General features: G+C 43.1%; 1 protein-coding gene across 1 annotated transcript in view; it reads left to right on the plus strand.

Moving 5' to 3' along the window:
• The first annotated feature begins 3,879 nt into the window (after positions 1 to 3,879).
• AP1S2 (adaptor related protein complex 1 subunit sigma 2) overlaps positions 3,880 to 13,715 on the plus strand; it is a 56,866-nt gene continuing 47,030 nt past the window's right edge. The window contains exon 1 of the mRNA XM_075196971.1: positions 3,880 to 3,970. The gene's annotated coding sequence lies outside the window, so the exon portion shown is untranslated. The remainder of the gene's footprint in view (positions 3,971 to 13,715) is intronic.

Here is a 13,715-nt window from a genome sequence, read left to right on the forward strand (position 1 = left end):
GGCCAGTTCTTGCAAAGTTTTTTAAGGCAGGTTATAATGTTAGGATCACAGCTATTGATAATCCTTTACAACCTGAATAGTAGAGGTCTTCACCTTTAGCAGCCGCCTTTCCTATAGAACTTTATACGTTCACCGGTACTCAGATGCCCCCAGGACTTATCTCTATAGTAGTAGAGGCTTATTAGGATAACCGCAGCACAGGGTAGGATAACTGGAAGACTGGAGGCCGAGGACAGGCCTAGGTCACGGGTCTGAAGCTAGTAGAAGGGTTAGAGTACAGGCCGGAGGTCAGGGCTGGCAGCAATCAAGCAGGTCCAAAATTCAAGCGAAGATCAAGCTCACAAGAAAAGAAGCGAGATCCAAAGTCAGGGCAACAGGCAATCAGGGAAGGTTCAAAAGTTCAGGCAAGGTCACAACAGAAAATCAAACAGGAATGTCAGAAGACAAAGCAGGTCACCAACACACAGGCAGTGAACGCTATAACCGGCAGGGAGGCTAAGCCCTCCCTGTCTTAAATACCTAGAGAACCCAATCAGAAATGGAGAGGCACAAGGGTTAGAAATCAGGCCCATGATATTGTAATTAAGAAATAATGTTGTGCGCACATGCCCAGCTGTGTCTAATGATGGAGTGCGGCGCTGCCAGGCAGAGCTTCCCGGCCATTGCCATGGTGACGGCCAGGACCCGGAAGTGATGTCCCGGCTGTTGCTATGGCAGCAGGAACACGACTAGAGGAGACTAGCTGTGAGTTGCCATGGCTCGTAACACCATGATAATAAAAACATTATGATCTATTTGAGAAGTGCAAAAATACAGTAATTGGTTCTGGATTTTTCTGAAAGCTAGAGATTTTTAGCTAATTTTTTTACAGACGATTCCTTATGCTGGGTACACACTACAGGCCTTTAAGCTTATTGATATTTGTGCCAATCACACGAAAAACGACTGTTCAGCCCGATATTGCATTAATGTGTACACTGCAACGATGAGCGATTATTGTTCCAAAGCTCATTGTATTGTTTCATTTGATTTTTAAACCAGACTAAAAATGTCATTCAACGATGGAACGTTGTCCTTCCAATTCTGCAGTGTGTATACACTCACGATCAGGATCTCCATAGTTTACAGAGCCAGGATCTTCTCAGCAGATGGTTATGACAGCTGAAGAGCACATATCTTACGGTATATATTTTTTAAAACATGTATAGTGTGTACACATGAATTGGAACACTGATCGGGACTTTTTTTTTCCAGTCGTTGGTAAAATCGCTACTGATATAGCATCGGGAGAAATTTTCTGTAGTTTGTACCTAGACTTAGGTTTTTGTGAACCAAATACGATTCACAATTACCATGGAATTTTAGTACACAAGACACCGAGTTATCACTCCCTGGAGATATAAAAAGATAAGATTGTTTTTCTTAGGCCTCTTCAAGTTCATATTACTATACATATTATGGTAAGACTTTAAAAGGCTCTTAGGTGTTGATTCAATTTGGGGCCGCTGAGTGCATCCAGAACATTTGTCAGCAGGAAAATCCGCGATTATGGGGGTGATGTTCGGCGGCTCATAATGTAGAACTCAATTCCCCCTTGTATTGGCCAGTTCTAAAACAGTGATTTATGTATCCTGCTTCATACATTTTTAACTTACATTGAAAACCTGATTGCCAAGTAGAAATATGGGGAGTGACCCCATAATCATCCCTATCTCATGCTTCATGCCACCCCATGATAGTCTAGAGAACAGCAGTGACCCTGATTATTTCTGCCACAGTGCCCATAGTAGTAGAGCATGTGATTATATGCTATACCATAGACCTAGATGTCTTTAACATCCAAGTATATGGTATTGCATGTTAATATGTGCTTACAACAACAGGTGGAAAAAAATAATAAAATTGTAGAAAACAAAAACAAAAATACATTTATCGAGTTAAAAAGTAAAACGACACTAAGCACAGACATGCAAACGCTTTTATATATGTTTTATAATGGCACAAAACATTGACCAAAAAGTCTGAGAAAATAGAAAACATATGTTTCATCCCAATAGTAAATAATAATCGCTATATAAGTAAATAATGATGATGATTATGGGATACATTCATTTTGTGAATTTACAGTAAAGAATCACGGGAAGGCGGTCATGAGTTCAATTCCCGACCATGGTGCTATCTGTGTGGAGTTTGTATGTTCTCCCCGTATTTGTGCGTGTTTCCTCCGGGTGCTCCAATTTCCTTCCACAATCCAGAAACATAGTAGTATGTTAATTGGCTGCTATCAAAATTGACCCTAGTCTGTGTGCAATGACAGATGGGGGGGGGGGGCGATATCGGGGCAATCGCCTCCCCCTTAGCAGGTCATGCTCCCAGAGGCTGCACACTATGTGCAAGTCAGTGTCGTTGACGGCACATACAGGCAGAGAACCCTGCCCGGATTATGTTTTAAACACAGTTAGAGCAGCCGGTCAGCATACTGTTACTGCCTGTCTGCCGACAGCGACACTAACCTGCACATATTGTGCAGCTGTCGGGAGCCCATTGTGAGAAGTTTAAAAAGGGGACAAGGCCCCAAAGAAACCAATCTAGGGGGCACATTTATCATTCTTTGGCAAAAGTGAGAAATGATTATCAATCCTTATCGCATGGATAAGGATTGAACTATTTCTCAAATTTATTAAAAACGGATCACAGAAACAGCAGTTCCGAAAAACTGCTGTTTCTGTGATAAAAAAAACCCCATACTTACCCCCCTCTTCGGGACGCGCTGTCTCGGGATCTCCTCCAGGTGTTCCTTGTTCTCTTCATTCTTCAATTGTGCATGCGCACAAAGATCCCCGCTCTATCTCTGCAACTATCGTTGCAGAGAGAGAGCTGTGAGTGACAGGGAGGGATCACATGATCCATCCACACATGCGCTGTCCAGCTCCGCTCTTCGGAGCAGAGCTGACAGCATTGGATTTTTTCAATTTTGACAATGTACGCCCAGGGCCGGTGCTAGGATCTATGGTGCCCTAGGCATTTTTAAAAAATCGTCGCCCTCCTCCCTCTTCCCCCTGTCTCTTCTTACCTTGTCTCACCACCGCCGCCTCTCTGCTCCGTCTCCTCCCCTCCACTCACTGACACTAGTAAGTGGAGGGGAGGAGACGGAGCAGAGAGGCGGCGGTGGTGACAAAATAGCCTCTTTCCCCCTCCCCGTGCATCTGAATGCTGTGCGGCGGCCGTGACAGGTATGGTCAGCGGTCGCCGCAGTTTTAAAGTCATTTAGTATTCTGTGGCGCCCTCCAGAGCCCGGCGCCCTAGGCAAGTGCCTAACCTTGCCTAATGGGAGCGCCTGGCCTGTGTACACCAGCTGCCTACATTAATATGACAAGTTCCCGAAAAAAATGTTTTTTCGAGACTTGTTAGATTGCGGCCAGGACCAGTCACCATACTATAGAATGGTGACTGCTCGCAAAAACAATCAGGAGTGCAAAGCAGCAGAGATGCACCTTTAATAAATTTGCGGAGGGCACATCGAGACCTGATTTCCACGGTAAGTGCACGATAGTGCACTATCGTGACTTCTTAAATATGCCCCTAGATCTGGCCCTGAATTGAGACTGTAAGCTCTAATGGAGCAGGGACTAAGGTGAGTTTGTTCTCTGTACAGCGCTACAGGAATTAGTGGCGCCATATAACTAGATAATGATGATAACAAAAGAATGCCCCTTCCTGTAACACAGACGTGTGTTACACGGCACATTGCTGTGAGTGTCAGCACACATATCCCCGGACGGTACAGGTAGAGCAGTAATCAGGGACACAGCTCTCTGACCACCCTCCTCCCAGCTGACACCAGTACCCGGCCGGGTACCCTGCACAGGTCACCTCCTCCCGGAGGCACGCTGTGACGTCATGACGCGGGCGGGGGGACGTAACGTGCTGTTCTACCAGCTGAAGGATCGGGTCCACGGCGCAGCTCAGGGTATGTGACAGTAATACCCGCCCCGGTCCCGGCAGCTCCCCCTCTGCCCCCCGCATCCCGTCCATCTACTGGCGGAGACTGTACACAGCTCATGTCCGTTATCCGCTGTAGCCCAGCGTGATGCTGGCGGATGTGTGGAGGAGTCTGTCAGTTCTGTGTTATTATCAGCATCTCACCATGTGCTCTCCTCCCAGTGTCCGCTATCTCCCCCACTGGTGCCAGCAAGTTTATTCTGTTTACTTACTGCCTCCATCCAGATTACTAGTAATAGAGCCCAACATTATTGTGCTTTAGTTACACGATACCCCCTACTACCCCATACCCCATACATAGTTTCCTCTTCCAGGGTGCTCCCTTCCCAGCTGTCAAACTTTGGGGTGCTCCTCTCCACACTTGTCATCTCTGTCCTTCCTCAGATGTATTTTACTTTTAAAAATGTATCTAAACTTCTTCTAACTTTCTAAATTCCTAAAGGAAGAAGAAAAAGAGCTGACACGAGTTGGTGCACTACAGTCTGTAGACTGTATGTCATGTCAGTTCTTTGTTCTTCCTTTTGAGATGGTGTTTTGTGCTGCCTGGTAGAACCTTGATGTCATCAATTTGTTACATAAGTGAAACCTAAACAAATAAAACAATACATATCAGATTGCAGATGATATATAAACAGTCTTAAAAATACTAGTGTGACTACAATCCTTTGTTTGCAAACTTTCTAAATTCACATTTTAATTGCTTATGTTCTGTACTTTGCATTACCTATAAAATAGTGACCCTCTTCCGCCTGGTTTCTTTCTCAGTGCCATTTTTTTCCTTGTAATATTAATGTCTATGTACCAGCTGGCAGGATAGTGTTACTTTCTCTCCAGGTCCTCACCTTTCCTTGTGTTTGTTCAGTTTCTGCTGTTACTATAATATTACACAACTCTGTTAAATAATGATAAACTTGGAGAAAACCTTTGTCACTTTTCCTTTTTAAAGATTGTATAATTATGCTGTGTGTTTAGTTGTATTATACATTCAGTTCAGGACTGGCTAATATGTTTTATCTCTAAGGCTGGTGCAATGTAGTCTGTTATTATGAGGCAATTGTACATTCTAGTACTATTAGTATTGTGAAATACCCTGTACACGTGATGCAGCAGAACAATTCATGAGTTGCATTATTACTCCTGTGAATTACTGCCTGTTTTAATGTAGAATTAGGGCAGTTTTTGTAGCTGTGCAATCTTGACATGTTTTATCCAATAGATAAATACAATTATAAAGCTTTAAATCTATTTTAGTTTGGTGATTAATTTGCATTTGGAAAGTGTTGGTGCTTTATAATATTGAAATATGATATGTATTAAGTATACCTTTCACCTAGGAGCAGTGAAGGTGACAGTGTTACAGATTGAACTGATAGCTATGGAAGTGGTGTCTATCAATTAATTAGGAACATCTAGAAACTTTTTACAATAATTGAATATTAAAATATACTAGGACCACTGACATCAGTGAGGTGCAGACAGCCTTTTTGTGAACATAGCCCAGTATTGGCTAACCTGTGACATTCCAGGTGTTGTGAAACTACAAGTCCCAGCATACCCTTCCAGCAATAAGCTGCTATATATTGGCAAAGCATGCTGGGACTTGTAGTTTCACAACATCTGGAGTGTCACAGGTAAGCCAACATTGCCATAGCCAATGCTTAGGGTATGCGTAAATTGCATCAGTGATGTGACAAGTTCCCAGTGAATCGATAGGCTGTATTCTCATAAGTATTGCTTCCTAGTTTTTCCAAGTGAATTGCCATGAATATTGGTTCAGCCCAGCAAAACGACTGCCACCATAGTATGCATGTCAGGGCTCAACAAACTCCAGGTCGTCATGGGCTGAAAAACTGGGCCATTGTGCGTAACACCTAGTGAGCCGTACTCTTGACTAGCGCTGCTGTGTCATGATGCGCTCCAAGGAGAAGGCTTGGTGTGCATGGCAGTAGAGCTCTCTAATGATGAACTCTGCTCTGATCCCTGACACATGCATCTAAGTGATACCCCAGAATGCTATACACACACTCTGTCCTCGAACCTTCAAGTTCGACAGTGGCATGGAAGTAGGAACTGTAGTATGATGGGAGATGGGAACTTATGCAGGTTTCCTGGTACATAAATGTGGAAGAGCCATGTATGGATGAGGAAGAGTGAATGATGAAGGGCTAAAAATAAATGATGGATTAATAATAGCATGGCCGGAGGGAGGTTAATAATGATGCAGAACAGAGGGGTTAAAGGTGATGCAGGGTTGTAGGTTAGTGATACAGGACGAGGGAATTAATGACTGAAGATGGTGGGTTAATTATTATGGTTATAATGATAAAAGGGAAGATGATGGGGGCAGGATGGCAATAGTGATAGAAGTGACAAGTTCATAGTGAAGGAGGGTTATGAGGAGTGGTGGCAATGGGAAGGATAAGGGTATTGTGCTGGCATTGATGGTGATTAATGGGTGAAGAGTGAGAATTAGCATAGAAAATGGAATTGAGGGGAGATGGAATGGTGTAATTTCTGTAAGAGGGGAGAGCTTTGTATAAAGGCGGCGGAGGGGTAATATATATCACCCCTCTACCGTCTTCAGTGTATTAGCGGGTATACCATTTAAAATTGTGTTTGCTCAGCTCCGAAATTTTTAGGCTGACTCCTAGATTCAAAAATATTTGAGTCCAGGTGTAGATGACAGGTGTATTTTAATAGGAAATAGGTTGTATGTATAGAGTTTATTTTCTCTAAATATTAAACATATGGATATAAATAAGTTACATAAGATTTTATGCAGCTGCATATTTTCATATATAGGTATTGCCATATTGATCTACCATGGTAAAACAGAAACATGTCTCATAGACTTATGGAATGAAATGTAGATGTAGCAAGTGTTAAATTACCATTTAATATGCCACAACGTCATTCATACAATGCACATTGTTTCTTTATAGAAATACATTGCATCCCTTCAAGAGTGTTTCTCAAAGCGTAATTTTGAAATTCCCTGCAATACATTTTTCTGCCACCAGATAGCAGAGAAATGTTACTACATATGTCAGATGAATGAACAGTATGCAGGACATGCGTGCCGTGCTTTGTGAATTAAATTTGCTACGTTCTCGTCCTGGCTTAAATTAATTAATCGGTAGCTACTGAGCAGCAAGTGACTCGCAGAGAAAACCTGACTGATTAGTGGACAACAAGTGATTTACAATTGCCTCTGCTCAGATCAGATGCACTGTGTCATTAAATAAGTAAATACAATATTGATCAGCATGCCCCCACCCCAAATCCTTAACCATACACAGTGTCATAGAGCCTGGACTGGGTAACTCTGTTATAGTGAAAACAGCCCCAGACTGGTAAGTGCTTGGTTGATGGCTCTATGGGGAAGGAGGCCACAAACAACTGCATGCTCACACCCCACACCCCTCCAGAGGCTACCGCTGCTACCTGCTCTTGGGCTCATCCCATCTGAGGTTTTGTTTTAATTTTATTTACTGTTTTGGTATAATGGGAGTACAGGAAACCCAATCCAATTATACCGGTACCACTAGGATGACAAACTTGATACTGAAGGAGTCCCAGTCTTGTTAATTATCCTGGCACCCATAGCCAAGGAGGTCAGAATGTAGCACACTGATTTTTGCAAATCCAACCCCACCCTTCTCCATAGAGGCACCATACCTGTGCTTCTTGGTGGATGATCTTAACAAAGTGGCTGATCTTTATTTCCATCCACAGTCATCTTTGGTTGGTGACAGGTGATCATGACTGAGCGTAAAAAGGCTATGAAGGGGGATAAACGTCTAGAAAAAAAAGTTTTGCTCCTGATAAAAAATTTCAGCACAAACCAGACTTGGTATTCTTGGGTGATGTTATATATTTTTCACTATAAAATATGTAACACATATTCTAGTGTTATGAGAGGATCAGAGATTGTGTAAGGCTGTAGAAGATATTAGAACAAAATCTCCATTAGTAAACTATTACTCTAATTCCTGACCACAATAGGTCTCAATCAACAGTAATGTGGCAAATTCAACTTGACCCGGGGTCTTATGCACTTTTGGCTGGGTTTAAAATGCAAGAGCCATCTACTTCTTTTGTGTTAAAGAGACAGTAACACCAAAATAGCAAATATATATAATTTTTCTTATTATATCTGACCTCATTAACTATTGCTTTCCTATACTTGCATGTCTTGAATAAAACTCTATGGGGTATATTCAATTAAGACGGCTACACACTTCCCGTTACCGCAACATCGTGTGTTGCGGTACCATATTGTACTTTATGTGCACAGTCGCGCGTAACCGCAATCTGCCATCTTACTTGAATATGCCTCTATAAATTGTGTGTATCACATATATGTGATCGCTTATTATGGCTGCTTATCCCTCAACTCACAAATGTAAATCTTTTGTTCCCTTAGTTCTCAGGGCGAGATTATAACTGTAGGTGGGAAATAAAATACAGTATGAAGTAAAAACTCTGAATGCTTTTATCTTCCTAATTCTGGCTACACATACACAGCCTGTATCAGGCAACTGTGCTGATATCACAACACGTTTGGCCAAAAACGTCTGGAAATGGCCATTAATAATCCAATTGAAATCGATCAAATCCTTATTGGGGATGTTGGAGCATGACTGCAGACTATTTCAGTCTTGCTGATTAGATCCAGTTTCGCTGTGTGTGTTGTATGGTACGTATGCCAAAGCGCAAGATTGGCATAAGGGTGGCCAGAGAAGCAGTTTGCTGTACATTAAATTTGCCAGCAGGTGGATGTCCAGTTGATGTGGCAGGCAAGTACTTGCAGTTCCACAGCAGCTGGGTAGCCACTACCAGTATCAAATAAACAGATACAAATTAGAATCGGTAATAGAATTTGTAAGGGGTATCATGCTGCCCATTGTTTATTGTAACACTAGTGTGGCATCTATATCACACTTGCCAACTCTCCCGGAATGTCCGGGAGACTCCCGCATTTCGCGTGAGTCTCACGGACTCCCGGGAGAGTGTGGCAATCTCCCGGATCTGCCCACTTCCTAGTGAAGTGGGCAGAATTGGGTCCAAAATGTCGCAATTCACCGGGAATCGCTGCGTTTGGCCCCGCCCCCCCTTTAAAATGAGGCGTTTTGCGTCATTATGTCACGGGGCGGAGCCAAAATGACATGATTTTCAGAGCCCCGCTCCCTGCATGCCCACCTTCCCCGGCAGGCTCCTGGGTTATACTTGCCATAAGTTGGCTGTTCTGGCAATAAATATCAACCATTACAGTCTGTATTCGAAAAGGTGTTGGAGCTCTTCCATAACCCTTTGGGCAGGGGAGTCTGGGTAATGAATAAATGGAACCCATGGAGTGGTCTTCTCTATTGTCCATGCATAATGGACAAGGGGAGGGGACCGTAAGACCCTTGTCCATTAAATGTAAAAAGTAAGCTACAAATATACACAGTCACACATATTAAGTTTGGTTGGATAACAAGCACACACCACTCACCTCATGAACTGAGGTGTACTTAGACTTTATGAAGACTGCGGAAGCCATTTATGAAAGTCAAAATGATCTCTCTGCTGCGCAAATACCGGTTGTGCACCTTGATTTCCCCAAGTGTGCTTAAATTTCTGCCTGGGCACATAGGTGTGCAGATGAAAATTCCCACATTTGTGGAGGCTTGCAGAGGGCAGGAGTTGGGCGACTGATAGTGAACCACGGAAAACAAATGCTGGTACCTTTCTTACGTTGAGCGTTGTAGAACTGAGATTTCTTTTTTTATGAGTGAGATTATTGTAATGAGGTAAAGTGGTGGATAAGGTGCTTGTATAAGGGTGTTCCTTGCTTTGCAGAGGGGAGCAGGAACAATTGCACTCCACAGAAAAACTTATTATCATTATTATCATAGATACAGTGCTCCGCATCGCCGTACAGTAGTAAAAACGGGACATGCATGAAACAGGGACACCCAGATAGACAAAATAAATGCAGATATAAAAAACAAAGAGTAGGGAGTGTCTTGCTTATTAGAGAGCTTGCAATCTAATTGGAAAGGGGCACAGCTGAAATAAAGAGTAGGTGTAGATCAGAGTGGAGATTTATACAGTGGTGACTGTGTATTAATGTGAGCCGAGAATGGTAGGGATTTTCATAAGTGGATTGCAACATGTAGAGAAGACTTGTATGTGAGTGTAAGAGGTAGTTACCAGAGACAAGGTGAGATACAGGTCAGAGGTAGATATGGGGGCGTGAGGGAGAGTATTTTGAGATTTGACATGTGTAAAGTGGGTGGTGGTGTTGAGGGCTTTGTAGGTGAGTAAGACATTGGCTTGGATGGTTTAAAGTGAGGATAGACGGATGAGGGGAATGCCAGATAGGAGAGGTTATAGTCGTCAAAGCCAGATAGTTGCAGATGATGGTAGTTGCAGCACGGTGGCTCAGTGGTTAGCACTTCTGCCTTACAGCGCTGGGGTCATGAGTTTGATTCTCAACCTTGGCCTTATCTGTGTGGAGTTTGTATGTTCTCGTGTATCAAGAGAGCAGCTTTGTGTGGTACCACAGGGCCATAAAAAAAATGGCAAAATGACATACAGAAGTAATGTAAAAATGTGTAGAGAGGCATCTACAAGCCAATACGATAATGGGGAGGTAGAAACCCCCTTTAATATAATGGATTATAATGTTCAGCTTTTTCCGGTTGCAGTTCTCTGTCCTGTACATTCTCTTTCATACAGAGTTATGCTCACTGTGCAGACAACTTAATGATTTAGGCCGTATATTTTGTGTTTTTAATAAGACAGTGCTAAAGAGGTAATTTAAAAAAAGTCAATTTTATTTTTGTTTTTGTGTCTTATTGAAATGGAATGTGTGTACAATGCTGCTGTCTCTATAACAGCACAATAGATGTTTCCAGTGGCATTTCCTCTTTATTCCTCTAAATGACTAATAACTACCCTACTTTAGATATGTGCGCAATTGGGACAGGAAGCCACTCGGTTAGTAATTTGTGTAATAATTTTGCAGAGCTTTCTCTTCTTATTCTAATGTTATAAATCACTTAGATTAGAATACTATAGTTCTATGTAGGGTGCTGCTCAATTCCATTGACATCTTCTATGTTTGTGGCTCACTTACTTCTTGGCCAAAAAGAACAACTATAGCCATCTCCCTAAAGCATTACTGTTGAGGGTGTAAGTTGGTAATGACTGGGCTATAATAACCACTTAAGGCATAATAAGATCACTGGAGTGACTTCCCTGATCACAAGTGTGATTATTCCCTGACAACTGCTAAACATTGAGTTTCTTATACCACATCTCATTTGTGATACTTCAACCAATGTAGTAAAGATCTTCAAACACACAACAGTGACATAGTGATCTCCCCAGAAAATGTTACCAGCCGGGTGGCATTAAGAAGCACCCTGGTGGGGGCAGTGTAATACTTTGCAATAATATTGAAAAATGTTGGAGGTTATTGCCCACACCTGCCAGGACTGGTCAGACTGGTGGTCAGTGGTCTAACACAGACTGCTGGCCATGGTACTCACATAGGGCCTGTTCTAGTCAGAGAAATAATAACTTATTCCAGTGGTTCCCAAACTGTGCGCATAGGGGGTGCCTCGGCCAGGGCCAATGGTAAGCAAGGCGGGGGAATACATGGTAATTATTTTGGCTTAGGGGTGCCTTGAAAAAAATTATGGAGACCCTAAGAGTGCCTTGAACTGAAAAAGTTTGTGATCCACTGGCTTATTCTATTATAATAGGACTCTGTTGGGCTCCAAGAGCCAGGTGGTGCACCCGGGAATAGGTGCTGGGAAGAACACTGAGTGACAGCGCAATCAGTGGCGCTATATAAATAAATGGTGATGAATGGTGATGATGAAAGACACTCCTGACATGTGATAGAGTGAAACTGAACTTATTGTCTTCCCTCCCGCCAGACTCCCCTCCCACCACAACCTCTCTATTGTTGTCAATAACACTACCATCTCCTCTGTCACCCAACTCCGATGCCTGGGTGTCACCCTTGACTCCTCTCTCTCCTTTGCCCCCCATATCCCTTGCCCAAGCCTGTCGCTTCCAACTGCGCAACATCGCCCGCATCCAGCCCTTCCTCTCTCAAGATGCCACCAAAACAATCATCCACTCTCTCATCATCTCCCACCTCTCCCATCTTGCCCCCCTCCGCACCGTTCTCAATGTGGCTGCTCGACTCATCTTTCTCTCACGCCGCTCCTCCTCAACCTCCCCTCTCTACCACGCCCTACACTGGCTCCCCTTCCCCTACAGGATCATTTTCAAACTCCTCACCACCACTTACAAAGCTCTCTCCCAGTCTACTGCCCCCTATATCTCTAACCTCCTCACCATTCACACTCCGGCCCGCTCCCTGCGCTTGGCCAATGACCGTCGCCTCTCCACCACTCTGATCACCTCTTCCCACTCTAGAATCCAGGACTTCTCCCGAGCTGCCCCCCTGCACTGGAATGACCTCCTTCGCTCCATCCGTCTCTATCCCAACCTGTGCTCCTTCAAACGGGCACTTAAAACCCACCTGTTCCTTAAAGCCTACCAACCATCCACCTAACCCCTCATCCTCACTTCTCGTTCTCCCTCTCTCCCCTGGCCCCTCTCTTCTCTCCCCCTTGCTTCACTGGCTCCCTTTTGTGCCTGTTTTTGTTTCACCCTCCCTTAGGATGTAAGCTCTTATGAGCAGGGCCCCCCCCCTCCCCTCCTGTCTCCATACCGGTTCTTCCGCTCTGTTTTTACTCCATATGACTTCCTGGAGTTCCTGAAGCATTGGTACTTTGTGTTTATTGTTCTGTACTTTGTCACCCTGTTTTGTACTACTGTTTGTACTGTGTGCGGTGCTGCGGAAACCTTGTGGCGCTCAACAAATAAATGATAATAATAATAATAATAATAATAATAGAGTAAATGAAGAGAAGCTGAGCAGCATTTTAGGAGGAAAACTGAAAAATTTAATTTAATAAATTGGTAGATAAGTGTTAATAGGACGGACTTTAAAGTGATGCTTATACTGCTCCCACTATGTGCATTTTCAGATTAGGTGCAGATTAGTATCTGGGCATTAATTTGTTTATTCATTGCATTATTGGACAATTAGACACTATTACATTTACAAAGATACATTACTGGTCTGCACTTTTTGCTGCTCCTGAGCGACCCTTAGTGTTTCTGCTTCATACTGTAACACGTATGAATGAACTGCTTCCACAGTGGACAATGGAAGTTGTGACGTTCCTAAATAATTGATAGAATACAATGTGGGACTGTAAACTTCCGAAAGTTTTTTTCAGTCTTTGGGACAGATTCAGTACTCTGAGAAATGCACCAGACCTCTCTGCCATGTCCAGCTGTTAATACTTTACTGAAATATGTGTTTATTCTCACTGAGGTGTAAAATAAGATCTCAGGCTGGACATCGACGTGGCATGTCCTTGCTGCCTGTTCCATATTCATGCACAGTGTGCAGAATTGAATCTGGGGACTGGCTGAATTAGCTTCAATGAGTCAGTAAGATTTGCATTTTTAGAGAAACATCTCTAATGATCCTTTTGAAGCTTCCAATTTTATTATTTTAGTTGTACTTTAGGTAGTGTGTGGGATAAAAGGAAAAGCTTGATGTATAAAGGTTAAGAATGTAATGACTTCAATATTGTACTGTTCTCTATCGCCTGCCTGTTTTCTGCCATGAA

The sequence above is a fragment of the Mixophyes fleayi genome, chromosome 2 (genome assembly GCF_038048845.1).
Source record: "Mixophyes fleayi isolate aMixFle1 chromosome 2, aMixFle1.hap1, whole genome shotgun sequence".
NCBI classification, from domain to species: domain Eukaryota; kingdom Metazoa; phylum Chordata; class Amphibia; order Anura; family Limnodynastidae; genus Mixophyes; species Mixophyes fleayi.